Source organism: Dendrobates tinctorius, unplaced genomic scaffold (genome assembly GCF_039654945.1).
Source record: "Dendrobates tinctorius isolate UK_male_01 unplaced genomic scaffold, ASM3965494v1 ptg000005l, whole genome shotgun sequence".
NCBI classification, from domain to species: Eukaryota; Metazoa; Chordata; class Amphibia; order Anura; family Dendrobatidae; genus Dendrobates; species Dendrobates tinctorius.
Genome location: NW_027361673.1, coordinates 10,748,376 through 10,765,738, shown reverse-complemented (window position 1 = coordinate 10,765,738; position 17,363 = coordinate 10,748,376). Strand labels below are relative to the sequence as shown.

General features: G+C 43.0%; 1 protein-coding gene across 2 annotated transcripts in view; it reads right to left on the bottom strand.

Annotated features, from left to right (window-relative positions):
- Positions 1–17,363, bottom strand: part of LOC141083823 (ubiquitin-conjugating enzyme E2 E2) — a 278,410-nt gene that overhangs the window by 23,360 nt on the left and 237,687 nt on the right. The window lies entirely within an intron of this gene.

The window sequence follows — 17,363 nt, the reverse complement described above, 5'->3', positions numbered from 1 at the left end:
TACAATAAATACCATTACAAATAATGCTATAAAATAAATCTTTAAAGGGGTTATCCTGGACTATTATATTTTTTTTTTACTATGGGTCTACAAACTAAGAGGCATAGTTGTTAACTACCTGCCAATACTGCACATCACCAATTTCTCCCGGCTCAGAGCAGTCATGGACCGCTCTTGCGGCAATTTTGCAGCTTCCACTAATGTTACATCGACAGAGCAGCTCCTTCTCTTCTGCTCTGTTGACGGGCTGTGACTGCTGATGTTATGTTGATTGACAGCTGGCTCCCCGCTGCCTAGCTGCATGGAGTCGACTGTCAATAAAAGCATGACGTTGCCAGTCACGCCCTCTCAACAGAGCAGCCCGGAAGAGAATGAGCTGCTCTTCTGAAATGAATATCCGAAAGAAAATGGAAGAATAAAGCGTATCACAAAAAGAGTAAATGCAATAAATTTTATTAATGCCCATATAGCATAAACAAAAGGAGAAGAGACATACAGGTGTGAACACCACCCAGTTATAATGCACAAATCAGAAAGGGCTGCATGAAAATGACATATATAAAAGATAAAAAAATGCACATATGCAAAATGAAGCACATCAACAGTAATGTAACATAAGCGCATGTGCGCCACAGAGCTCCTAATAAAACCCTTAAAAAAAGGGGAGAAAATAAATGGACAGGGTAACACCTTTAATTAGGTGTATCCCAAAAGGCATATGCCTAAAAGTATACACGTCCAAAATAAAGACAGTGATCCGTTTATACTAAAAAAAGGAGCAATTACCACAGTGATGTGCTACAAAGGGCAATCAAATAAAGTGCTATATGCATACCTAAGTGCAATGTGCCTAATCATCCAGTATTCACAGAAATATCACAAATCAGCAGAAAGTATATGTACATGGGGTCCACAGAGTGAATACACGGATGTATGAATATTTATGCTGGCGTGTGTGTTTTAATACACCACTTATTTGCACCAAAGCCCGCTCTAATATAGTCCAGATGTTAGCGGTGATAAAAAACATAAAATATTTGCGCAAGAGCCTTTATCCATGATAACCCACACACTAGCACATTAAGTATGAGCACAAATGATTGCTCGTTGCCCGCCTGCATAACAGCCCATATTCAGAATAATAAACTATAGGCAAAGTGCCATGTGCATACCTGAGGGTGAAGGAACAAACCCCCGGGGGGGCTTGTGCTGTGATTACGCTGCTGTAATATATGAGATTTAGTGCTCCGGACTAGGTCATTTATTTTCTCCATCATAGAACACAATATACATCTAGTACAATATCAATCCAGTATATACAGAAATGATATGCAGTTAGCCTCTTCACAACACCATTGGTTTTACTATATAGTGTACTGGAAAACAGGAAAACAATTCCAAGTGTGGTGAAATTGCAAAAAAAAAAGTGCAATTCTTGAGGTTTTTTAGGATGTTCACTAAATGCTAAAACTGACCTGCCATTATAATTCTCAAGGATAATTTTACTCACGTGGTTAAAAAAAAAAGAACAAAAAAAGCCATTTTCCGAGACCTGTAGTGTTACCATTCTTCAGGACCTGGGGCTAGGTGAGAACTTATTTTTTTGTGCACGGAGTTGACATTTTTATTGATACCATTTTGGGCACATACATTGTTTTGATCGCCTGTTATTGCATTTTATTCCAATATTGCAGTGACCAAAAAAAGTAACTCTAGAGCTTTGATTTTTTTCTTGCTACTCTGTTTACCGCTCGGTTTAATTATTTTTTTACATTTTCATAGATTGGGCGTTTCTGAATGCAGCTATACCAAATGTGTATTTCTAATTTTTTTTATTGTTTTATTTTGAATGGGGCAAAAAGGAGCGATTTGAACTTTTATCATTTATGAAAACTTCTTTTTACTGTTTAATTGCTTCAATAATCTCCACAGAAGACTTGATGCTGCAATCTTCTGATCTCTTGTGGTACACATACAGGCCTTTAAAGGCCCCATCACACACAGCAATCACGCTAGCGAGAACGCTGATTTTGTGACGCCACAGCGATCTCACCAGCGAGATCACTGTGTGTGACGGGGATCAGCAACCAGCCCCCCCGCCTGGTATCGCTGATTGTGCTCGATCGGCCTGGGCCATTTTTTAATCGCTGGCCAGCATGCATCGCTGCGTGTGGCAGCGAGAGACCAGCGATCAGCGACGCTGGTTTCTAATGTAAACATCGGGTATCCAGGAGCCGCGGGTCTTGGATACCCCGCTGTTTACCTTGGAAATCGGCATACACGCTGGTTTCCAAGGTAAACAGCGGGTATCCAGGAGCCGCGGCTCCTGGATACCCGATGTTTACATTAGAAACCAGCTTGCTCGCTGGTCCTGATCACTGGAGGGGCTGTCTAACGATGTCCCAGCGATCCCATCCATGTCGGATCGCTGGGACATCGTTATGTGTAACGAGGCCTTAACCCTCCTATGTGTGGCAGAATTGCTCATCTGCCATGAATGCAAGCCACGGGGTGGCGCTCATAGCAGATCTGCAATGACAAACATGAGGGTCTCCTGCAGACTTCCAGTTCCACGCCAACCCATCGGTGCGCCGCAATCATGTGACCGAGATTGACAGCTGCATTTAACATGCTATCAGCCGCCGGTGGATTGCGATTCCACCCACTGCTGTTAGAGGCACATGTCAGCTGATCAGATCAGCTGTCAAGTGCCTGAAGAGATGCGGGTTCAGTGCCGGAGCCCGCATCAAAGAGAGGGAGGCGACCTATGATGTATCTATACATCACAAGTCATATAGGGGTTAAAGAGAACCTGTAAATATATTTTCTGCTGTAACCCACCGCTACAACACTTAAGCTCCATATGACAGCATTGTATAATGCTGCACATATGACTCCAATTCGTCCTACAAGGCAGAAAGACCTTTTATCATACTCATCTATGGGGAGTTCCGGTCTGATGGGCGTCACTGGTCTTGGTCCGGTGGATGATGCATCCTACTTCATGCACTAGTGTTGCTCTTCGCGCCAGTGCTCTTTTGAACTTTCTTGATGCATGAGCGCTGCAGTACTTTAACCTGTTCTTGGCAGGGCAGAGAGAAGTGTGCCTGTGCAAAAGCAGGGCAAATTGGAGTCATATGTGTAGTATTGTAGAATGCTGTCACATGGGGTTGAAAGGTGGTGGCTGCAGGTTATATGGGAATACTGGTGATATGTTTCCTTTCAAGAGAACACGACAACCTATTCATGCAAAACTGGCTCCGATATTGCAGCTATTTTACTCTGAAAAGCAAAGGAGTTTAAGAAAAAAACACACTTTGAAAAATCGTCCAGGAACAAGTTTACTAGTCTGAGACCCGTTTCAGATGGCTTCTTCATGCCTTGCTCATCTAGACTCCAAATGCACACCAAGCAGTCAGTAAAAGGGATGGGGGGGAGTAGCCACCATTGACCTGCCTCTTAAGGGGGTTTTACACATAGCGATATCGCTAGCAATATCGCTAAAACGTCACTGATTTTGTGACGTTATAGCGATATCGCAATGTGTGATAGTTACCTCCGACCGGCTCCCCCGCTGTCCATCGCTGATCGCGCGAGATTGGGCGGCTCCATTTCTCGTCGTCTGCTTCCTGCTGTGACGACGAGCGACGCGTGGAGGCGGGCGGGAGGACGCCAGGATCGCTGTGTGTGAAAGGTGAGTATCGTCCGCTGTATCGCTGCTGCATCGCTGTGAGATCTTCCTGTGTGGAAGCTCACTAGCGATCATTTAGCGATGCACCAGCGATCCTGACCGGGTCGTATCGCTGGTGCATCGCTAAATGTAAAAGGGCCTTTAGACTACTGATCCTACTAATATGATATGTGCAAATTTGGATGTTAGTAATGCAGCTGATGTGATTTATCTGGACTTTGCAAAGGCATTTGATATTGTATCACACAACATCTTTGACTGAAACTCCAGAAGTAGGGATTAAGGGAAACTATATGCACATGGGTAGAAAACTTGTTAAGGGACAAGAAACAAACAGTCATAAATGGGTCATTCTCAAAATAGCTAAGGTCAGCAGTGGGGACCACAAGGACCAGTGTCAGGATAGGACCAATTATTTTCTTCTTTTTCTTCTCTTTATTAATGACCTTGTGGATGGGAATGCGACTAAAGTGACAGTCAGTGTCAGGTGGCTAAAATACTACATAATATGGAAGGCCTCTCCTATAATGAGAGGTTAGAAAAGTTGGTCTTGTTGAGCTTGGAAAAACGATGCCTCAGAGGAGATCTCATTTACATGTATAAATACATGCGTGGTCAATTGAAAGAACTGGCACATAACTTATTCCTTCCATAGATCTTACAAAAGACAAAGGGACATTATCAGTGCCAGGAGATTCTGGCATCTAACCAGGAAATGGTTCTTTACAGTTAGAGCATCCAGACTTTGGAATGCCCTTCCGCAGAAGGTAGTAATGGCAGATACTATACCAGCATTCATAAAAGGGCTGGATGATTTTCTCGCAACAAATGGCATTGTAGGTCATAAATAATTCTAGTGATGAGAGAATATAGATCCTGTGGAGAAAAATTCATCGTGATGGACCTATGCTATTTAACCTATGTACTGTACTATGTAAGACATTTTTGTTTATTCACATACAATATATCGCACCATTAATTACACAGCGCTTTACAGACATCAACACGACAAATTGCTGCGAATGCGAAGGTCAAAGAGAGTCCAATGTGCTCCTAGATGGGTGTCTGTAATAAAGTGACCTTTCAGTGTGTATACCCGTTATCTGCATATCATGTTGGCCAATCTGACTCTGCCGCACTTTTTAGAATACAAGGGTTTCTCATCAGTAAATTAGAGGCATAGATTGAAAACAGCAGCAAGGCTAAATAGCTGGAGGAAAACACAATGAATATGAAATGAAGTAATAGCAGGCCAAGGAGCCTATACATTAACTACATGATGGAGAAATAATTACATTTACATAGCGAGCTGCTGAAGCATTTTTCATTACATGCAACTTCAGTATTATCTTTGTAATTAAGATGTCTGGAGTGTAAATCACTGAAGTTGATCGTCAATAATGAATTTACATGGCAGGGTTTAATGCAAATTGTGGCTGTAGCTAGGAGGAGGATTTTTTTTTTTTTTTAATTTGAAATTATGGAGAAAATGGGTTTCCGTAAAGGTTTCTGATCTTCAGTAGGACAAAGCAAATGTGGTGCTTCAATAAACACAAAATAATGTTACAGTAGCATTCCAGTGTTATGTCATTAATTATGTCATTAGTCCCCCGCTGAGTGGACCGTGGCTGGGGATAGGTGTACTGTGGCGGGCGAAAGGTGGACTGTGGCTGGCGAAAGGTGGACTGTGGCTAGTGATAGGGGGACCTTGGCTGGCGATAGGGGGACTGTGACTGGCAGTAGGGGGACCGTGGCTGGCGGTAGGGGGGACTGTGACTGGCAGTAGGGGGACTGTTACTGGCAGTAGGGGGACCGTGGCTGGCGGAAGGGGGGACTGTGACTGGCGGTAGGGGGACTGTGACTGGCGGTAGGGGGACTGTGACTGGCGGTAGGGGGACCGTGGCTGGCGATAGGGGGACCGTGGCTGGCGATAGGGGGACCGTGGCTGGCAGTAGGGGGACTGTGACTGGCGATTAAAAAAACTGAACTCCTGCAAGAAATAGATCCAACCTTTGACAAAAACAAACAATAGTAAATGGACCATAATGATTAAAATGTTGTGCGCTTGGATGGCAGCCACTTTATTGTCCCATTTCTTAATGACTCCAGCTACAAAAATGTTATATTAGTTAACCCATAGCGTCAACACCATTAAAAGTAGGCAGAAATACTGTTTTTTTCTGCTCATTCAATTAACAAAAATGGCAGTAAAAAGCAATAAAAATTAAAGGTTCTCAAAAATGGTAATAAAGAAAACAACAACTTATCTTGGAAACAGTAAGCCATTATACAGTTGTCGGTGGAAAAATTAAAAATGATTTGTCTCAGAATATATAGTAACACAAAAATCAAATATTTTTTTAAAATGGATTTTGTTGCACAAAAGAAAGAAAGATTTAAAAATATAGTATATAAATGTTGGCATTACCATAATTGTACTAACCCATGGAATGAAGTTAGCATGTTAATTACTGCAGCCAATGAACCTGCAAAAAATACATTTAAGAATTGCTGCCCTTTCCTCCAAAAAAGTTCTTTGACACATAAACCATGAAAAAATTAAAACTTGTCTTGCTTAAAAAACGAGACCTCATATGCTACATCTACTAACAAATCAAACAGCTATGTGTATTGGAATACAGTAAGTAAAAAATGAAAACAATTCCTGGGTCCTTAAAGCCCAATTTGATTACATGTGATAGCCAATGTACTACTGTATAAATTCAATCTGTAAATCACTTATTATTTAAAAATGTCTCACACCTAAAAAAAAAATCACTCCAAAGAGCTGACTACTAGGTGTTTTCCTTCTGTGTAATTACCTATCCGCGGCTAAGTGAAGTTTAGTTCTAGTATCTAAAGTGTCGGCAGAATGCACTCAAAAGTTAAGAATAGAAAGTTGCAGAGCACAAGAAACGGGACAGTTTCTGAACAGAATACATTGATATGTGCATTCAAAAGAAGTTTTATCTTGTAGGAAATGAGAGCAGTGAGATCATACTTTGAAAGAACAGGTATGATAGTTGAAAGCACCATGTATTTGAACAGAAAAAAAACCACATTAAAGTAACTCAAATTGGTACAAAACAACAACAAAAAAAAGCTGAAGATAAGAAACGCTGACAGAACAAATATTACATGCAGTAGAGTGATTTTAGATGATAGGTTGAGACGTAGGACCTACATTATGTGCAGATGTAGAAGGTGTTCAGGGCTCAGAGACATGGCCAAGGTAAGAAGGCTGAAACCCCAACACAACTGAACAAGACACAGAAGTTGAAACATCATGTGCCACGAAGTACAAAGGTTGTTCAGTGCTCAGAGATATGGGCAAAGTAAGGAAGGAGGAAACCTCACCACCACTGACCATTACACTGAAGTTGAAACCTTAAGACTGGTCTAAGAAATGACTAGCCAACATGTAGATTACTTGGATGCATGCAATGTAGCCTGGCCTTCCAAAAAATCATGGATTTCTTGAAATAGGTAGACTTTTTCCTGTCGCACTGCTGGAAGAAAGTGTCTTCTAAAACTTGGCAGTATGTTTGTGAGTTAATTTGGAATCCATCTTCAATTCGAAAAAGTCGAACAAGCTCATCTATAATAATACCAGCCCATACCAGTACCCCATCTTGATGGAGTTCAAGTGGAGGTCTGTGTGTATTATTATTATTATTATTGATCCAGTCATGGGACCATCCATTTGGTCCATCAAGAGTCACTCTCGTCATAACTGCATAAAACCTTTGAAAAATCTGTCTTCAGATACTGTATTTCTTTGCCCAGTCTTGATGTTTCAACTTCTGTGTCTTGTTTAGTGATGGTCGGGTTTCAGCTTTCTTTACCTGGGCCATGTCTCTGAGCACTAAACTCCTTGTTCTTCTGGGCCCTCCAGGGAGGTTGGAGTTCTGGAATATGACAGCACTGGAGGATAATGGGTTCCCGGTCGCTTCAAGTTTGACTTTTCTCAAATCTTTGTCAGCTAATGTGCATCTATTATTCTCAAATTTCTTGAGACCCTGTTTACTATCTGTGATCACTTCCCAATATCTTAGCGATTCCATGAGTGCAGCATCTTTCTGTAAGAATTGTAACAATTTTTGATTTTTCACAATCCGTTAAATCTCTTTTAGGCCAATTTTGGCCTAGGAAAACAAGCCACCTAATAGTTCTGCAGACCTTGATAAAGGGTGTTGTATCCTTAGGCCTCACCCGCATCATTACACAAATACACATCACCTGATCTGCTCTATCCAATAAGCATCAAGTTTATACAGCTTGCAGTTGGAAAATCTGCATAAAAATGATTACCGTATATGGTCCAAATACTCACTTGCCTAATAACTCTGCACACATTGTGTGTTCCATATTCCTACATCATAACTGGAAAAAGACATTTCAACGGAATCTGTCACCAGAAAAAATGCTATCAACCTTGCAGAATCTACAGGTTAATAGCGTTAGTAACCTGCTCAGCACGGGCACCCGTGCCGCTCACGTGACCGAACCTGAAAGCTGTCAGGGGGGGATAAAGTTCATTTTCTCCCTGCAGAGTATGCGGAGTGCGGGCAATGGGCAGGTTAGTAACGCTATTAACCTGCAGATTATCCCCATAACTGCAGGTTAATAGCGGTTTTTCTGGTGACAGGTTCCCTTTAACTAAAGTATTTTAAAAATAGTCAAATAACACTAAAACTGCAGGCAGGTTCCCTTTAACTAAAGTATTTTAAAAATGGTCAAATAACACTAAAACTGCAGGCATATGTGCAAACTCTGCTGCTCATAAACACTAACACTTTCCAAACCACAACCTCCGAAAATAGAATCTGGTTAATTTACTTTACAAACTGCCAAAATACAACATGTGCCACCACAGAGAATACTATCCAGGCTCCAAATAAAGCATCTGCTTTCTAAAATATGGTCTGGCTACAAAAAATGGTTTGGTTTTAATATAAGCAAAATTTAGAAAGGCATTACACCATATTCTGAGCTTGCATGGCAGCTCCAGAAGTTTTTTTTTTGCTAGGAAGGAAGAGCTCATTTGTATAGTTTTCCCCCATGAAGGACTGTCGGTAAGACAAGACTCCGCATTCAGTGTATCTCTGACAATGAACGGCTATGGACACATTTAGAGAGTATATCTTCCCTGCATACAGGCTTAAGGTACTGTCACACTTAGCGATGCACCAGCGATCCCGACCAGCGATATGACACGGTCAGGATCGCTGGTGCATCGCTAAGTGGTCGCTAGTGAGCTGTCACACAGGCAGATCTCACTAGCGACATCGCTGGGGATGGGGGTCGCTACTTACCTGTCACACCAGGCAATCCTGCGTCCTCCCGCCTGGCTCCACGCTCGTCTTCACAGCAGGAAGCTGACGACGAGAAACAGTCCAGCCTGTTCTCGCGCGATCAGCAGCAGGGGAGCGGGTTGTAGGTAAGTATCACACATAGCGATAATCGCTAGCAATATCGCTATAACGTCACAAATTATAGTGATATTGCTAGCGATATCTCTTAGTGTGACATGCCCTTAAATGTAGAGGAAACTCATGGTATGAACAGGACAATGCTGGCTCACCAACAGTGGTATATTACTAAGACATACATATTCGCATAATTGTCTTTGCATATTTCAGCAGAATATGAATGCAATGAACTTTATCAAGGGAAATAATTCCATTTCCTCCGCTCCCACCCTCCCTCAAAAAAAAAAAATACAAAAAAGACATATCTACTATATAATCGTCTAATTCTGTCTGTAACGGAAATCACGCGTCGCTGATTGGTCACAGCTGGCCGGGCGCGACCAATCAGCGACAGGCGCAGTCCAGCTGCGAATTGGCGCGGAATTCAAATGACGCACGTAACCGCTACCGTCGGGAGATCTTTGGCGCTAGCCGCTGATCTCCTGACGGTTGCCGCAGGTCAGTGGCGACACAGCCGGGAGATGACCGGCGCTAGCCGGTACCCAGGGTGCGGAAGAGAGGAGACTCTCCTCCAGGCCCTGGGTACCATAAACCTGTAAAAAATTGAATTAAAATAAAAAATTGTGATATACTCACCTTCCGACAGCCCCCGGACTCTTTCCCTCCTCTCACCACGTGCCCCGCATCCTCTGGTACCAGTAATGCTTTGCACGAAAGACTGCTGATAACGTCGCGCTCTCGCGAGAGTGATGTCATCTCCAGTCCTTCGCGCTAAGCATTACTGGGAGAGGAAGATGCCGGGAGCGTGGAGAGGAGATCGGGGGCCGGCAGAAGGTGAGAAGAATTTTTAATTTTTTGTTTATTATTTTTTACATTCTAGGCAGCATCAATAGTAAAAAGTTGATCACAATTGTCAAACACTATGCTTGACAAGTGTGACCAACCTGTCAATCACATTCCAAGCGATGCTTTAAATCGCTTGGAATGCGCTTGAATTCCGCAAGCGAAAATCGCGTGAAAAATGCATGTTTTCCGTGGGAAAACGCATGCGAATTTGCATGTGTTTTTCCCGCGGCGGGAGTTGCGGAAATGCTGCGGAAATTTGCATTTCTGCAACTTGGGTTCTGCAACGTGGGTACTTAGCCACAGTGTAACACACAGCAGCGACCAGGCTCCCGCTGTGAGATCGTCGATCGTGGTGGATCGTCCTGGACCATCTTTTGAACGTCGGTCTCCCGCTGGCCATATTCTAGAATACCCAATGCGTTAGAATTGGGCCACCATCAAGTATATATATATATATATATATATATATATATATATATATATATATATATACACACACACACTGTGTTCCAAATTATTATACAAAAAATATTTCCTCATATTTTCCCTAAATTACCTATATGAATTGCAGTCATTGTTATTTTCCAGTCATCTACTATCTATAATAATAAATGCCCTAACCAGCTTCCGGTTGTAACAACTTCCGTCCAGTTGTAACCGGTGACGTCACCACACACACACGCACGTTAACCCTCAACACACCACACCGCCTCAACACACACTCCTCTCACCTTTCACCTCCACTCATGTCCACTCACTCTTTCACTCCACATACGTTCCTTTCTCTCACTCCGTTTCTCATACTCACACCGTCATCGTCGCTGCCCCGACATCTTCCTCCGCCGCGATCTAGGATCCAGACGTTCTCCAGGCCGCCGACATGTTCTTGCGGGACGCCATCTTGGATTTCATGAAATCCCGCGATATTTAAGATGGTGTCGCCGCAACATGACGCTGGCGTGGACGACATCGGGATCCAAAAAGATGGCGTCGGAGAAATCTCGCGAGATTACGCTGACGCCATTTTGGATCCCGATGTCGCCCATGCCAGTGACATGTTGTTGCGGCGACGCCATCTTGAATATCGCGGGACTTCACGAAATCCAAGATGGCGTCCCGCAAGAACATGTCGCTGGCGTGGGCGACATCGGGATCCAAAATGGCGTCGGCGTAATCTCGCGAGATTTCGCCGACGCCATCTTTTTGGATCCCGATGTCGTCCACGCCAGCGACATGTTGCGGCGACGCCATCTTAAATATCGCGGGATTTCACGAAATCCAAGATGGCGTCCCGCAAGAACATGTCGGCGGCCTGGAGAACGTCTGGATCCTGGATCGCGGCGGCGGAGGAAGATGTCGGGGCAGCGACGATGACGGTGTGAGTATGAGAAACGGAGTGAGAGAAAGGAACGTATGTGGAGTGAAAGAGTGAGTGGAGGTGAAAGGTGAGAGGAGTGTGTGTTGAGGCGGTGTGGTGTGTTGAGGGTTAACATGGCAAGAGGTGTTAACGCCATCTTGCATTCGTGAAATTGCGTCATTTACCTCACGCCGACTTGCTGTGCGGACGCTTGGCACTGCCTGTACCACCATGACTACTGCTGCCTTGGTCCTATGCCTGTTTACTGCCGGTGTCTAATTACTGGACCAATTTGCCTGTACTGCCATAACTATTGCTACCTTGCTACTCTGCCGGTGTCTAATTACAGGGCTAATTTGCCTCTACCGCCATAACTACTGCTGCCTTGCTCCTCTGCCGGTGTCTAATTACAGGGCCAATTTGCCTGTACCGCCATAACTACTGCCTTTGTCCTCTGCCGGTGTCTAATTACAGGGCCAATTTGCCTATACTGCCATAACTACTGCTGCCTTTGTCCTCTGCCAGTGTCTAATTACAGGGCCAATTTGCCTCTATCGCCATAACTACTGCTGCTTTGGTCATCTGCCTGTTTACTGCCGGTGTCTAATTACAAGGCCAATTTGCCTCTACCGCCATAACTACTGCTGCCTTGCTCCTCTGCCGGTGTCTAATTACAGGGCTAATTTGCCTCTACCGCCATAACTACTGCTGCCTTGCTCCTCTGCTGGTGTCTATTTACAGGGCCAATTTGCCTATACCGCCATAACTACTGCTGCCTTGCTCCTCTGCCGGTGTCTAATTACAGGGCTAATTTGCCTCTACCGCCATAACTACTGCTGCCTTGCTCCTCTGCCGGTCTCTAATTGCAGGGCTAATTTGCCTCTACCGCCATAACTACTGCTGCATTGCTCCTCTGCCGGTGTCTAATTACAGGGCTAATTTGCCTCTACCGCCATAACTACTGCTGCCTTGCTCCTCTGCCGGTGTCTAATTACAGGGCCAATTTGCCTCTACCGCCATAACTACTGCTGCCTTGCTCCTCTGCCGGTGTCTAATTTACAGAGCCAATTTGCCTCTACCGCCATAACTACTGCTGCCTTGCTCCTCTGCCGGTGTCTAATTACAGGATCAATTTGCCTCTACCACCATAACTACTGCTGCATTGCTCCTCTGCTGGTGTCTAATTACAGGGCCAATTTGCCAATACCGCCATAACTACTGCTGCCTTGCTCCTCTGCCGGTGTCTAATTACAGGGCCAATTTGCCTCTACCGCCATAAGTACTGCTGCCTTGCTCCTCTGACTGTTCACTGCCTGTGTCTAATTACAGGGCCAATTTGCCTCTACCGCCATAACTACTGCTGCCTTGCTCCTCTGCCGGTGTCTAATTACAGGGCCAATTTGCCTCTACCGCCATAACTACTGCTGCCTTGCTCCTCTGCCGGTGTCTAATTACAGGGCCAATTTGCCTCTACCGCCATAACTACTGCTGCCTTGCTCCTCTGCCGGTGTCTAACTACAGGGCCAATTTGCCACTACCACTTCATAACTACTGCTGGGCAATTACAGGGTCAATTAGTATCTGTTTACTCTACAATACTCCAGGACGCCTTCTTCACTGCCAGATAACTGCCAAATAGACTCCTTTACCTGTGCCAACATGAGTCATAACAAAAAGTATGCCAATGCCAGTGAAAGGAAAGCAGCTTTAGCACTACGACAAAAACAACGCCGTGCTAATGAGACTCCTGAGGAAAATCACCATCGCCTTGAGAAGATTAAGGCTTATAAACACCGTCGCCTCACACACGAATCCCCTAACTCTAAATCCATAAGATTGGCTGAAGAAGCCTCTGCACGCCGTCACCGCCGACAACAGACGGCCTCTTCCTCATCATTATTATTAGACTCACAACAGGATGCTTCCACATCAGCATGTGGAACAATTTACTGCTACACTTCATCCCATATGCCGTTCACTGACATAACTAATCAGCAATCTGTTTCTGCCCTATCAATACCACCATTCAATACCGATGCACAGTATGCCAATGCCAGTGAAAGGAAAGCAGCTTTAGCACTACGACAAAAACAACGCCGTGCTAATGAGACTCCTGAGGAAAAACAGCATCGACTTTACAAGATTAAGGCTTATAAACGCCGTCGTCTCACACACGAATCCCCTAACTCTAAATCTATTACATTGGCTGAAGAAGCCTCTACACGCCATCACCGCCAACAACAGACGGCTTCTTCCTCATCATTATTAGTAGACTCACAACAGGATGCTTCCACATCAGCATGTGGAACAAGTTACTACCACACTTCATCCTATATGCCGTTCACTGACATAACTAATCAGCAATCTGTTTCTGCCCTATCAATACCACCATTAGTCAATACCAACGCACAGTTTCTTCACATACAAGCTGCAGTTAGCCCACAGAAAGTGCAACCAAGACAAATATACGTTGGTCTCAAAACTAGGCGCACCCCATCGGTTGGACATGCACTTCTACTACAACCTCACATTTTCACTAATGATGAAAATAGTATTACCGAACACAGCTGTGGTGACATGATCCATGTATGTGAGCATTGCGAAGCTTTGCATTTTGTAGCAGAGATAACTTCTGATAACAACTTTACGCTCTGCTGTCAGAAGGGTAAAGTCCATGTACCCATACTACAATATCCTGATGTCTTTACACGTTTGCTGAAAGGGAAAAGTGAATTTAGCAAAAATTTCATGGATAATATTCAAAGTATTAACAGTTCCTTTGCTTTTGCCTCCATGGGTGCAAATATTTCACCACCTCCTGGATATGGCCCATACTGTTTCCGCATACATGGCCAGATCTATCATAGAACTGGAACACTACATCCCTCAGATGACCAGCAACGCGCATTTGCCCAACTTTACATTCTCGATACCACTACCGCAAACGAACAACGCTTACAATGTAAAGAAAATCAAAAATGTCATCCTACATTGATGAACATTATTGCCCTTCAAATCCAAACTATTAATCCTTTTGTGGAAGCTTATCAAATGTTACGTGATGTGGAAGAACAAGAAATAATTAAATCTCTACAAAACGGAACTGTCATGCCAAACATCACTATGGCTATTAAACAAGATCGTACTCAAGACCCTCGACGCTACAATAATCCCACTGTCAGTGAAGTAGCAGTTGTGTTTCAAAATGACAATGGTGAGCCACCTTTCAATAGAGACATATTAATTCATTTAAAACCTGATCCCCATAACCCTTTAGCTCCAAAAACACAACAAATTAGTATTCTCCATAGCAATTTGGATGCCCTCCTCTATCCAATATTTTTCCCTTATGGAGACCAAGGATGGCATGATGGACTCAAACAACAAGGCAAAAGTTCGAGGAGGATCACTCAACTCCAATACTATTGCTATATGTTATCTGTCAGAAATTACTTTAATCCACTCCTCAATGGTGGTAAGCTAACACAGCAATATTTAGTAGATGCTTATGTCAAAATCGAAGCTAATCGCCTACATTACATCCGCAAACACCAAAAAGATTTAAAAGTGGAGGATTACTGCCTCCTTCAAGAACATCTACTCAAAAAATCGGTTCAAAAGGGCATCCCTATTGGGAAAACCGTCATTTTACCATCTTCTTTTGAAGGCAGTCCAAGAAACATGCAGCAGCGCTACCAGGATGCTATGGCTATTGTTACAAAGTATGGTCGACCAGATCTATTTATCACCATGACATGTAATCCTAAGTGGAATGAGATTACTACACATTTAGAACCGTGGCAGCGTGTTGAACACAGACCAGACTTGGTTGCACGTGTCTTTAAAATTAAACTGGAATCCCTCTTAAAAGACATTAGCAGTGGATTATTTGAAAACGTCACTGCAATGGTCCATGTCATTGAATTTCAGAAGCGTGGTCTCCCACACGCTCATATTTTAATTATTCTTGACAGCCTGTCTAAATTACGGACTGAGGCGGACATAGACAATATAGTCTGGGCTGAAATACCTGATGAAACAATCTACCCTCAGCTCCATAACATTGTTCTTCAACACGATTCATGGTCCCTGTGGAGAACACAATCCTAATTCTCCCTGTATGGATCTTGGAAAGTGTAGCAAAGGTTTCCCAAAACAAAACCAACCATATACCATCAAAGAAAAGGATGGCTATCCCACTTACCGCAGACCCATTGGCAAAACATATGAACACCATTCTAAGACGATTGACAATTCATGGGTAGTTCCATATAACCCATTTTTACTCACCAAATACAAGTGCCATATTAATGTAGAAATATGTGCTTCCATTCAAAGTGAAAAATATTTATTTAAATACGTTTACAAAGGACATGACAAAGCCAACCTTGAAATTTCCCAAAATAACATCCAACATGATGAAACACACCAATTTACGGATACCAGATATGTTAGTGCACCTGAGGCTGCATGGCGGATATTTGCTTTTCCTATGCATAAACAATCTCATGCCATCATTCGCCTAGCCGTACATCTGCCTAATTCTCAACCACTCTATTTTCATGAGAATGACTCTGCAGACAACATCCATCAAAAGCTCAATTCCAATTCTACACTTATGGCGTATTTCAACCTTAATAAGATCGACCACAATGCACATAACTATTTCTACCGCGAAATTCCAGTACACTACGTTTGGAAACAAGGCACATGGGAACAAAGAAAACAAGGGGGTCTCACAGTTATTGGAAGAATGTACACTGTTAGTGTGAAAGACCAAGAACGCTATTATTTACGTTTGTTGTTACTACATGTAAAAGCTGCTACCAGTTTTGACAGCATTAAAACCGTCAATGGAGTTATGCATGAAACCTTTAAGGATGCTGCGTTAGCACTTGGATTATTATTCGATGATAGCATCTGGAGACATACTTTAACAGATGCTTGCATTCTTAACATGCCTTCCCAACTTAGAGACATGTTTGCTTATATCTGTATTTTTGGCCCCCCCAGTAATCCACTTGAATTGTGGAATGAATTTAAGGACCATTTTTTACAAGACTATTGTCATACATACCACAGCAACACTGAAGAGTGTATCGATTGTGAAGGATATGCTATGAAAGATGTCCAAGATGTCCTCATAGACCATGGAAAAACTTTTGCTGATTATAATTTACCACGCCCAGCAAAAAATATTAAACAACTCCTTAAACAATATGATAAGGATTATGAGTTAAAAAAAGCTGCAGAGATGAAAGAAACTCTTAATCAGGAGCAACTTTTTGCCTATGATGTCATTACTGAAGCTTTACAAAATAGCAGTTTAATACCAAAGTGCTTTTTTCTCGATGGACCTGGTGGCAGTGGAAAGACCTACCTATACCATCTACTTACACATCATTTAAGAGGACAAGGAGAAATTGTGTCACCTGCAGCAACTACAGGAATAGCATCTAACTTGATACAAGGAGGCCGAACAATCCACTCTCTATATGGCATACCTATTCCGATCAACGAAACATCTGTTTCCAGGATTAAAAACGATACAAATGCAGGAAAACATTTACAGAGTACAAAACTTTTTATTATTGATGAGTGCACTATGGTCCAAAAACATGCATTGAATGTGATAGATAGACTTCTACGTGACATCATGACAACAAATGTTGCTGAAAAAAATAAAACACCATTTGGAGGTAAAGTTATTGTTCTTGGAGGAGACTTCAGACAATGTCTTCCCGTCATCGCTCATGGAACAAGAATAGACATTGTAGATTCCTGCATTAAATATTCAGAACATTGGCAACATTTTACCAGACTACCGCTAATCAACAACATGCGCTCCACTGATCCTGAATACAGCACTTGGTTGCTTAAACTTGGAAATGGTGAGCTGTCTAATGAACATAACCTTGGAGAGGATGTCATTGAAATTCCTCCAGACATGCTTTGCACTGGCTCTATAGTAACCGAGATCTTTGGAGACCATATTTGCATTGATGTTAATGACCAACAAAGCCTCAACACTGCTGCA